At 44.9% G+C, this 11505-nt stretch overlaps 1 long non-coding RNA gene across 3 annotated transcripts in view; it reads left to right on the top strand.

Annotated features, from left to right (window-relative positions):
* Nucleotides 1–11096, top strand: part of LOC146406822 (uncharacterized) — a 38000-nt gene extending 26904 nt beyond the window's left edge. For all 3 annotated transcript variants that reach the window (XR_014815747.1, XR_014815750.1, XR_014815752.1), the window contains 2 exons: nucleotides 8119–8388; nucleotides 9453–11096. This is a non-coding gene — a long non-coding RNA (uncharacterized LOC146406822). The remainder of the gene's footprint in view (nucleotides 1–8118; nucleotides 8389–9452) is intronic.
* Nucleotides 11097–11505: the final 409 nt, after the last annotated feature.

Consider the following 11505-nt stretch of genomic DNA (forward strand, 5'->3'; position numbering starts at 1 on the left):
CTGGCAGCCCGAGGGCTTGGCCAGCCTCTGGTGGAGCCAGCTCAGCACCTGGTCACTTGCCAGTTGCAAAGCCTTGCCTTGCCCCACACTGCCTGGGAGGGCCTGGTCCACATTCACTCCTAGAGGGGACTGTGACCCGAGTCAACCCTGGAAGGAAGTGCGTGGAGTTCCTGGACCGTAGGATGTTGGCAATGGTGGTGTTGGGAGGTGTCCTAGCTGCCCTCTGGGCTGAACCTAATTTTTTTTTTTTTTTTAAACAGTTGCTTTATTCCAGGGGCCCTTATAGTGACTTTCAATTCAGTGCCTTCCTGTGGTATCTTTTGTGGAGCTTTGGAAAAGCACACTTGTTGTGGGGATATGGCCAGAGGGCCACTGAGAGGCCTCGACTCCAGGTGGGCTCTGGCTGGGTAACAGTGGGTGCTCGGCATGGTCCTTGGGCTGTATTAGCCCAGACCTGATTTAAGTGTTTACACTTGGAGCCATGCGGCCTGAGTTCAGACGCAGGCTTTGTCCCTTACCAGTGGGGTGACCATCGGTGATTTTATAAACGCTTTGTGTCTGAGTTTCCTCTTTCACAGAAAAAAAATCACTTTTTCAAGAAAAAGTGATGGAGCCTCCATCTTACAGTCATTGTGAGAAGTCAATGAGTTAGTTCCAGTAGTGTTTGGAGCATTGCGTGGTATTTAACAAGTGTTCGATAAATGTTAGCTCTTATCAGGGTTTTGGTAGTAAGGTGATGTTTATCTTGGCATGAGTTCTGTGTCAGAATTTTAGCATGTTCAGATTGATGAAATCTAAACAATGAACCATCATTTAGAGAACATTCCTTGAAGGTATACATGCTTTATCTGCAATTTTTGTTGGTGTGTATATTTTAAATACAGTACATGATGTATTTTTTTAACAGCTTTATTGAGATGTAGCTCGCATATCAATACATGCTCTATTCTGAGAGCGGAAAATATTCTAAATCTGGAATACTGGCCAAGACTGAAATAATGAGACTGTTATTATATATGCACATCTAAAAACAGGATTTCTTTTATATATCATGTCTTACAGAGCTATGTCTGGTTATTTTGACATATAACTGCATTTTCAGAAGAAACATGAATTACACAGCAGATGCCGGTTCAAATTAAACATTTGGTAATTCTGTTACTTCACTGTGTCTCTCCTATGAAGATCTTTAATTCTGAGTGCTTGCAGCATAGTAAGATTATATCACCTTACCGATGTTTACAAGAACCTTAGTAAAATGATTATTAAACACTCAACATTTTTATTATCAAATGTGGGCACTCATTTTCTTACTCTGCTTTTGCTTCTGGCACTCAGTGGAACTGAGCAGACATGAATAGGGACTGTTTCACTGTTCACTGTTTACTGAACCAAACTGATGGGCCTTGTCTTTTCCAGGCTTTTTAATTTCTGCCATTTGATTGACATGCTGCCCTCTTTTGATTATGTATCATGGACTTAGAAGTAATATTCCCATATCACACAAAGGGTATAGTTTTTCTGATAGGTGCCCTTCCTCATGCTTCCATACCAATTTATTTTTGGTTGACAATCCTCAAGATCTTAAAACATCTGCTCTTTGGAAAGGAAAAACTAAATGTCCCACAATTTGACTCCTGCTGATAATCCCCTGGTGTCAATGTCTGTGTGAACTGCTACTGTGCTTTTTCTCCTGCTCCCATCCCAATCACTGTTATACAATAAATTTTTCTGGAAGGGATTCCTGGGTGCTCAGTCATAGCCAATGAAAGACAAGATTTTTACTAATCTCACGGCTTAGAGAAAAAGTGAGTGACTCATTCCCAGGCCACCTAAGCATGGCAGCTTTTAGTCTCCAGAAGTTCAAAAGTGCTCTTAAAACCTAAAGACTGTGACCAATGAATGACCTCTTATTAAGTTTCATCTAAAAAATAACATTGATAAGATCAAGGTCTACTTCATTGCATCTCATAGAGAATTTCTTATACTTGAGTGACGTTATTCACATTAAAAAACCTGAAAATATTTATAATTTTATTTTAAAGCTCTTCTTTCTTTAACTTCATTTTCAAGGACTTAATTCTTCTTGTCCTGCTGTTAATTCTGTAGGCCTCTAATTATTCATAATAACTGTGATATTATATTTTTGATGAATTGTTAACTAATTTAATTGGATAACTGAAACTCCTTCATTGTGTCTCATCTGTAATTTGAATTTATTACAATTATTATCATTATAAATTTAACATTGTGGAAAACTGAAGGTAAATAATACTTGCCATATTTGGATTTCCAAAATGAAAATAAATTAGAGTAATACATGTTTACCATCAAACAGTTAATAGAACATAACTGATCATGGATGTCTTAGAGAGTGGTAAGTACTATGCTATGTATATGTCTCCTTGTTACAGTGGGGAATGTGGATGTTAATTATCTCAGTTGTTCTGATGAAGAAACTGAGGTTCTAAAGGGCCAGGTCACTCAGTGGCAGTGTAAGACGGCTCTCAAGAAGGACCAGGTCTTCTGATCAATGGATCCTCAGCACCCAGTTGTAAGCCCTGAAATATGCTAGGTGTGCCTTGAATGGCTATTGAAGGAGAGATGTTTCTGAATAGCTGGTTTCAACCTAGAGTTCTCCTAATGAAAAAGGTATAAAAAACTGAGTTTTCTATGTCTGACCTCAGAAAGTTGTCTCAAAGAAAATAAACACCCCAGATCAGCTTACTTCCTGGTCACGTTTGGATACCCATGTGATGGATGTCTGTACATTGCAAGGTGAGGACCATGCCCCCTCTTTCCCATCCTCACCCCCAACTTGCCATTTACTTGGGGGATGGTTCCCCTTCTCCCTGCGATTCTGGTTCCAACCATGTGGCTCTGGCGGAGTCGATGGGCTCCCACTGAGACCAGAGGTAGTGTTCCTGGGATGGCTGTCTCCCAGGGCTTCTAGGAGAGCTGGTCCCTGAGTTTGGAGGCTGTGGACTGGGTGGGGAGGCTGGGCATTCTGGCTGATTCTGGGCAGAGAAGGAAGGAAGGAGGTAGGTGTTCTGAGAGCAAACCCAGCCAGAGTGCAGAGAGAAGGTTTCTGGTGCTGCCGAGCCAGGCCCATGTAACCCTGAGGCCCCACCACATCTGCGACCTCCCTAACATCTGGCTGTTCAAGCCTGGACTCCAGGCACTATTCAGTTTCTCCCAGGCCTAAACTTGCTTGAGCTAGTGTCTGACATCTGATGCTTATAAGCTTGGCCTGCGCAAGATGGAATCATTCCACATGGTGTCAGTTTTACTCCTGAACAGCATCCAGACAGGCATGTGTCCTGTGTCTGACCTGAGAAACCTGGTAGCACATGGAAGGTGAGCAGATGCAGAAGAGAAGGGATCTGGGCAACAGAGGGGATGCTTGTCCTGTGGCAGGTCTTCTGATAACCCTGGTTCTCAGGTCTGCAGCACACAAGCTGACCACGTCCCACTTCCCAGGGTTCTTTTTTCTAGAGTCTGTGCAGCTTGTAACCCTCCCAAGCACATTTCTTAGTGTAACAGCATCCTTCTTAATTTACACACATTTTTAAAACGTAAGTTTAAAAAATCCCAGCTTCATAGTGGTCTAAATGAAAATATAAAATTGTAAGATATTTAAAGGGTACATTGGGTGATTTGATATACATATACATACATATATGTTGTATATCATATATATACGTAACCACCACCTCATGTGTTTATCTTGTGTCTGTAAGAACAATTAAGTTCTAAGTTCTTAGCAAATGTTGATTATATAGCACAATGTTGTCTACTGTAGTCAGCATGTTGGCCCTCTGACCCTCAGACGCTATTCGTCTTATGCCTAAAAATGTACCCTTTTACCAGCCTCTCCCTATTTCCCTCAACCCTCAGCCCCTGAACCACTTTTCTGCTATTTCTATGAGTTTGACCTAAAAAAAATTCCACAGATATGTGACACCATGTAGTATTAGCCTTTCCCTGACTTCCCTTAGTATAATGTCCTCAAAATCCATTCATGTTGTCACCAACAGGTACATGAAAAGGAACATCACTAGCCATCAGGGAAATGCAAATCAAAACCACAATGAGACATCACCTCACACCTAGAAGGATAGCTACCATCAAAGAAAAGAGAGAGGAGTGTCAATGAGAGTGTAAGGAGCAGTTCCCACGATGGTGTAGTGGAAATGAATCTGACTAGGAACCATGAGGTTGCGGTTCGATCCCTGGCCTCGCTCAGTAGGTTAAGGATCTGGTGTTGCTGTGAGCTGTGGTGTAGGTTGCAGACGTGGCTCAGATCTGCCATTGCTGTGGCTCCAGCCTAGGCTGGCAGCAACAGCTCTGATTAGACCCCTAGCCTGGGAACCTCCATATGCCTTGGGTGTGGCTCTAAAAGACAAAAAGACAAAAAAAAAAAAAAAAGAGGGTGTGAGGAAAAGGGAGTCCTGGTACACTGTTGATGGGTTGTAAATTGGTGCCGTCACTATGGAAAACAGTATGTAGTTTCCTCAAAAACTTAAAAAATAGAACTGCTGTATCATCGGGACGTTCCACTTCTGGGTTTATACCCAAAAGGGAATGGAAACAGAATATGGAAGAGTTATCTGCACTCCATGCTCATTGCTGTATTATTCAGAACAGCCATGATATGGAAACAACCTAAGTGTTTGTCATTGGATGAATGGATAAAGAAAATGTGGTGTGTGTGTGTGTGTGTGTGTGTGTGTACATATAATATTATACAGGCATGAGAAAGAAAAAAATCCTATCATTTGTGAAAACATGTTTTTTTTTTAAATTCAACTATTAAATTACATTTTAAGATAAGTTGAGGAATTCCCATTGTCATACAGCAGAAATGAATCTGACTGATATCCATGAGGATCTGGGTTCGCTCCCTGGCCTTGCTCAGTGGGTTAAGGATCCAGCACTTCCATGAGCTGTGGTGTAGATCATATACATGGCTCAGATCCTGCGTTGCTTTGGCTGTGGTGTAGGGCCAGCAGCTGTAGCTCCAATTTGACCCCTAGCCTGGGAACTTCCATATGCCACGGGGCACCCGTCAAAAAAAAAGAAAAAAAAAAAAGAAAAATCTAAAACTCCAACTTATTTGGATGTATTCTCTATTTCTTAATAAAAATTCCACGTAAGGACTCTTTCCCCTCATCAGTGCGTGAGATCCACAAAGCTAAGGCGCAGTGTTTAGGGATTTGCCTGCTGCCTGAATTTCAGTGTCTGTATAGTCATGACTTTTGTTCATGAGAGAATTTTTCTCTGGGGGAGACTTTCACCATTATAAGTTATCTAACTGCTCAGTTGTAGCAAATTACCATTTTGCCCTGATACATTAATTTGCTCCCAATAGTACCTTTTATATTTGGATGTGTTTGCATTTTAATATAAGTTGGATACTTTCTCTCAAAACCTGGCAAAGAACAGAGACAACTCTTGAACATTTTTGAGATGTTCTTGTTGGAACAGCACAACTTGTGAGGTACCACCAGCTCAGGGGCTAGTCTTTTGGGGTTCCTGGACCCCAAATCTTGGATTCCTGCTGCCATAGAAGCCAGAGCTGAAGAGGACTTGGAGATCATCTGGCTGGTATCCCTTGTTTTACAGACCTGTCACTGGATGCTGGGAGGGGACCAGCCCCCGGTCCCTCTGCCATCACAGGGCAGGACAACCAGCTCAGTGGCTTCTTTACAAACTTCCCAGGCCAAGCTGGCTGGGACTTGGGCCAATGGAAGCATCTAGTCACAGCTCAGCCCTCAAATCTCTCCTGCAAGGTGAGACTCAGGGAGAAGGAGCCCACAGTTTTGTGTAGTTTGTGCATTTTAAATCAGATTAGCTAACACCCAGTAACTCTTACCTTGAGTTCTCAGGTGACAGCAAGTTTATCAAAGCCCTTCCTAAAGGTATTCATACTCCCAGCCCCTGGGGAAGAGGGAAGAAAAGGGAGGATACCTAACACTTTGCTTTTACTTCTATCACTGCATTTGATCCTCATGACCAGCTCGGTGACATGAAGTAACAACACTGCTAGGATGAAGTACCCAAGACAGCCAGTCCTTCACAGTCCATGGGCCAGAGGTCCCAAATCAGGGCATTAGTGGGCCTGGCTCCCTTTGTGGGGGAGGCTTCCTGCCTCTTCTTGTGACAAGCCGGGGTGTCCTTGGCTTGTGGACACATGACTCCAATCTGTGTCTTTCTCTTCCCTGTGTCTGTTTGTCCTCTCCTCTTGTCAGAAGGACACCAGTCACAGGAGGTAGGGCCCACCCTGAGCCAGTGTGACCTCTATTAACTTACATATTAACCACATCTGCAAAGACTGTTTCCAAATAAGGCCACATTCACATATCCTTTTGGGGGACAATTAACCCCCAACAGTGACCATCATTTTATAGATGAATGAGCCAATATGTGGGGCAGTTAATTCCTTTTCTTGGGTTTTAGTTTGTAAGAGGCAGAGGCAGGATTCCATCCAGGTAGAGCCAGTGCCCTTCATGCCAGGAGGGGTTGCCCACCTAGTGGCTCCACCAGCCTCCTGTACCGCTGCAGTCTGCCCCTGCCTGCAGCACACACACAGAAGCTCCTCCACAACAAACTCCGGGAGGATCCCACAGTATTCGGTTATAAGGGAAGGTGCTAACACAGCCTGGGTCAGGGAGAGACACCCCCTCCCCCATGCAGGAAGACAGGTGGGTGGTGCCCAGCTGCACCCTGCAGGCCCTGGGAACCCTCATAGGGCCGGCTGAGTGCTCCCGGGGACAGAAGTTACAGTGGACATCACAGAAATACAAAGGATCGTAAGAGACTAGTACAAGCAATCTATGCCAATAAAATGGACAACCTAGAAGAAATGGACACATTCTAGAAAGATACAATCTTCCAAGACTAAATCAGGAGGAATTAGAAAAGATGACTGGACAGATCACATGGCTGAGATTGAAACTGTGATTAAAAAACTCCCAACAAAAATCCAGGACCAGATGGCTTCACAGGTGAATTCTATCAAACATTTAGAGACATGTTAACACCTATCCTCTGAAACTACTCCAAAAAATATGCAGAGGAGGAACCCTCCCAAACTCATTCTATGAGGCCACAATCACCCTAATACCAAATCCAAACAAAGATACCACAAAAGAAGAAAGGAAAATTATAGGCCAAGAGCCTTTTATTCTGTGATGGTGATTTTAGTAAATCAGGTGAGGAAGGGAAAGGAGGCAAGGTACTTGACTTAACAAATATCCTAGTGAAGATGCATAGATACCCGGACCCTGCACTTCTCCCAGGAAAGATGGCCTGAGGTAGAGGTTTTCTTCCAAACAAGATTTTTTGGGGGTGGGGGGGCCCACCCACGGTGTGCAGAAGTTCCTGGACCTAACCCTAACCTACCCCTAACCCTAACCTAACCCTAACCCTAACCCTAACCCTAACCCTTGCCATAGCAGTGAGCCGAGCCACAGCAGTGACAACACTGGATAAGAAGGGATATATATGTATGTATATATATTGGCAGTGTTGCTATAAATGATTTGATCAGCTTCCCTTCCCTTTTCTATTCCACTTGGCAGGAATCTGAGTAATTTATAAACACTGAATTTCAACTTTTCCTTCCCCATGGATTTAAAAAATTTTTTTTTCTCATGGATTTTGGCTAAATTGAGCGCTCCTTACATTAAACACTTGAGAGAAAATCAGGAAACCTACTTATTTGAGTTTTGCGAACAAAGAAAGAAGTGGCACTTTCTGTCCCAGCCCCTCTCCAGGCCCCAGGGAAGACCTGTAAGCATCTTGCTTTCTACTGGACCAAGAGCAGAAGGCGGCTGGCAGAGCTTCACCCTGTTAGCTGAGAATCTGAACCATTTTTATGGAGCCCCTCTGCTCTTGACCTGTAGGGAAGAATCTGCTTCTCTCCCATCTCTTCCTCTCATCGCAGGGGCTTATCTCCTTCAAGACTGGTTGAGGGAGTGAGAGAGCCTGAGTGCTGTTAGCACAGTGCATGATTGTTGTGAAATAAGATGATTATAGTGAGACAGGCTTTCTTACCTCACTATGCTGACTGTTGCACACCACGCATGACTGTACGACTCTTACTTTGCTTTCCAGGAAGAATAATAATAATGATTGTTGGTTGATACTTGCGGAGCCCAGAATGTTCTGAGTTCTGCTCCCTCGTTGCTTTCTTCCTGGGAAAGTTTTGAAGAGGAGGCTGCAAACATCCCTGGTTTACAGATGAGGAAACAGAGCCACCAAGAGACTGAGGAACTTATTCCAATCTCTGTTAACAAGCACACTTTCAACCACCGTGAGGCTCCTTCTGCAGGAAGCTTCCCAACATCCAAGGTGACATCTGCCTGCTTTTCCTCATCATCCAAGGTAAAATAATTACAAATGAGTTTTTAGAGTTTCTATAGCTCTCTGGGTTCTCTGATAGCCCATCTAGCTTGCCATCTCGTTTCTGCTTCTGCTCCTCTCCGCAGGCAATGAAAACCTCCCCTCAGACAGCTGGGGGGAACATCTTAAGAAAGGCCAGACCAGCACAGCCATGAGGCATCCCACCTTCCTAGGGTGTTGGGATTTTAGAGAGGACAGTGGTCAGTGGGCCCATAGCTCTCAAATCAGTGTGTGTGCATTAGCTCTGTGTCTGTTGTGGAGGGGACTATGGAAACACTTGGCAAGTGAAAGCTCTGGTCCTCTTGCCAGTTCAGTAAGTTCTTTGCCTCACTGACACAAATGCTTCTGAAAGGTCCCCCACATTGGCATAAGGCTTTTCCATTTCTACTCTGTACTTTCTAATTGTAATATTTACAGATTACAAGCCTTTCCTTTGGACTAGATAAGCACCAAACTGCAGAAGAAATAGATGAAATTCAAAACTAAAGAAAACATAATCCCAGGAACAAAGAGCCCATTTTTAGAGGCAGAAGGATACTATGTTTAACCTTGGAATGCAGCATCTAAAAATCTCTCTCTTATCTCTTGGACCTCTAGCTCCATCACTGAGGTTTTACCCTCTGGCAGCCCTGAGCATTTTCTTCATTAACATGCCCATCAAATGTTAGACAGTCATCCTCAGGCTTCATGAACTTGTTCACGTGGGCGAGCTAAGCTGAGCTTTCTTCAGGAGAAGTTTCTCTGTGTCAACAGAACAGGCTAGTGATATAAATACAATTTCAACTGTGTTTCTAAACACTGAAGCCATGGCTAGAATGCTTTCAAGTGCCCTCAAGTATGCCAGAAGCATAGTTTATGTGTCACTTGCTGGTCATTCCTGTGCATTCATCAGCTCAAGTCCCTAAGTGTGGGAAGTGTGCCCTGATTGCAGTTATTATCTATAACTGTTAGGACCCACATTGGATGTGCACTTACATTTATTATTCTCAGACTTTGTATTACTTCACATTGCCTTTTCCCAACCCCTCGCCTTTGATGTTCTCCAGACTCCTCTTTGGCAACCTGCGTGTTATCTGAGTTCAAAGGTCTGCTGACATTTCCACCTCAACCCTCCTGGCCATTCAGAAACCAGATCCTGTTGATTGTACTCCTCGAACTCATCCTCTCTTGGTGGCAAATCTCCACGATGGCCCCAGCCGAGCCCCTGCCATTCTCCTGGACCTTTGCTGCTGTGTCCACTGCCTCCTCCTGACCCAGCTGAAAGGGCGGCCTCACGTTTCCCCTTTATGCAGCTGTGTACAAGGGACACAAAAATGACAACATGTGGATCTCACCTTTAAGGAGCTTCCAGTTTCAGCTCATCCTCTGTGTCATGGCCAGAGAGACCCTTTCCTGCCCACCCACACACAACATATGGCACCTGGGCCTCCCTTCTGTCCACACTCTCCACTCGGGTAGACTCTCCGGCTCCATCTAAGCACCTACAGTGGTGTTTGCAGGTCTCTAGCATCCACTTCCTGCCAGGCCGAGCCAGTCACTGTGGCCAGGTCAGCTCCCTCAGCTGAGCCACCTGGGCCACAGCCCAACCCCCAGGCCACAGCCCAACCCCCAGGCCTCTGGGCCCCACAGCTGCGCTGAGTTCAGGGTGGGGTGGGGGAGGTGGCCCTTTGTGTCTGCAGCTTGTGCACCACTGCTATCTGAGCTCTGGAGCTGCCTGCTTATCTAAGTGAACGTATCCCCAGGCCCTGCTCCCCAGGCCCAGAGGTGGCTCACAGAGCTGGACTGTGTCCTCACGCTGGCCTTCCTTTGGGGTGCCCTCAGTCAGTGTGTCCTGTCCTTTCTCACCTTAGGTCCCTCTTGTGCTTAGTGTCCGCAAATACCTCCTATTCTGGTCACGTGCTTCCTGCCTGGAGACTTAGCCGCAACTGCTACCCCAGGAAGATCTCTCCAGGAGCCTGAACCACCAGTTCTGGAGGACCCCTGCCCCAGCTGTGTGTCTCTCACCCCAGCTGTGTGTCCCCTGTATGGCTTTGTCAGTGTTTCCACTGCTCTTCTCTCCCTCTGCCTACAAACCCTCATTGGCCCAGGATTGGGAGTTGGGGGAGGTACCCCCACTGCTCTGACCAATTGAGCCACAATCGGTCAGATGTGGTTTTCCAGATGGGTCTCTGCACCCAGGTGACTCTGCCCTGGGTTTACTGTCCTGGGAGCTCCCAGGTCAGAGCGGCTGAACCAAGGCCTCTGGGCTCAGAAGTCCCATGTCTGCTCTCTGATCTGAGCTGGCTTGGGGCCCAGGGCAGGGGGACGAAGGGCAGCATCCTGACTTTTGGACTAGCAAACATTTCATTTAATGATTCTGTCACCTCCTTGTTGTGCCAAAGAGAAGAGAAGACATGTCTCCTTCACCACACAGGACACATACCATGACACCAGCCTGACCGGATCCCTCTGGCTTCTTAAAGCAGGAGCAGAGGGAGGGTCCCCGTCAGACTACATGGCATGGCTTTTGGAGAAAATATATTTTGTTTTTGCCTTTTCTAAAATTAAAAATAACTTTTAAAGGGTTTCACAAAGTGAAGTTTCTTACAGTGTTTGATAGGTTCCTTTAGCTCTCTAGTGCGGTCAGGTCTTGGGATGACCCTGGTTTTTCATTTGTTTGTTTTCTGTAATAAATTCCAATGGTGAACAAATCTCTTGAGAGAGTGTGGGGGTGATTTTGGAATCCCTAACTCTCAAGCAATAAACACAAGAAAATCACCCCTAACTCTCAAGTAATAAACACAACAATAGTGTACAGGTTGCCTCACTCCGAACAAGAAATGGCCTGCTGTTTTATATCGGGTCATAGTTCACACTCCCACTGTGAATTTTTTACTATTCTAAGTCATCTATTTCTTTCTTCTTTCTTTCTTTCTTTCTTTCTTTTCTTTCTTTCTTTCTTTCTTTCTTACTATTCTAAGTCATCTCTCTCTTTCTCTCTCTCTCTCTCTCTTTCTTTCCTTTTCTTTTCTTTTCTTTTTTTGGCTTCTTAGGGCCACACTGGGGCATATAGAGGTTCCCAGGCTAGGGGTCCAATTGGAGCTACAGCTGCCGGCCTAC

Source organism: Sus scrofa, chromosome 1, assembly GCF_054392235.1.
Source record: "Sus scrofa isolate SSC_HxYL_T2T_F1_AM1 chromosome 1, Sscrofa_HxYL_maternal_Yorkshire_Landrace_v2.0, whole genome shotgun sequence".
In the NCBI taxonomy this organism is placed as follows: Eukaryota; Metazoa; Chordata; class Mammalia; order Artiodactyla; family Suidae; genus Sus; species Sus scrofa.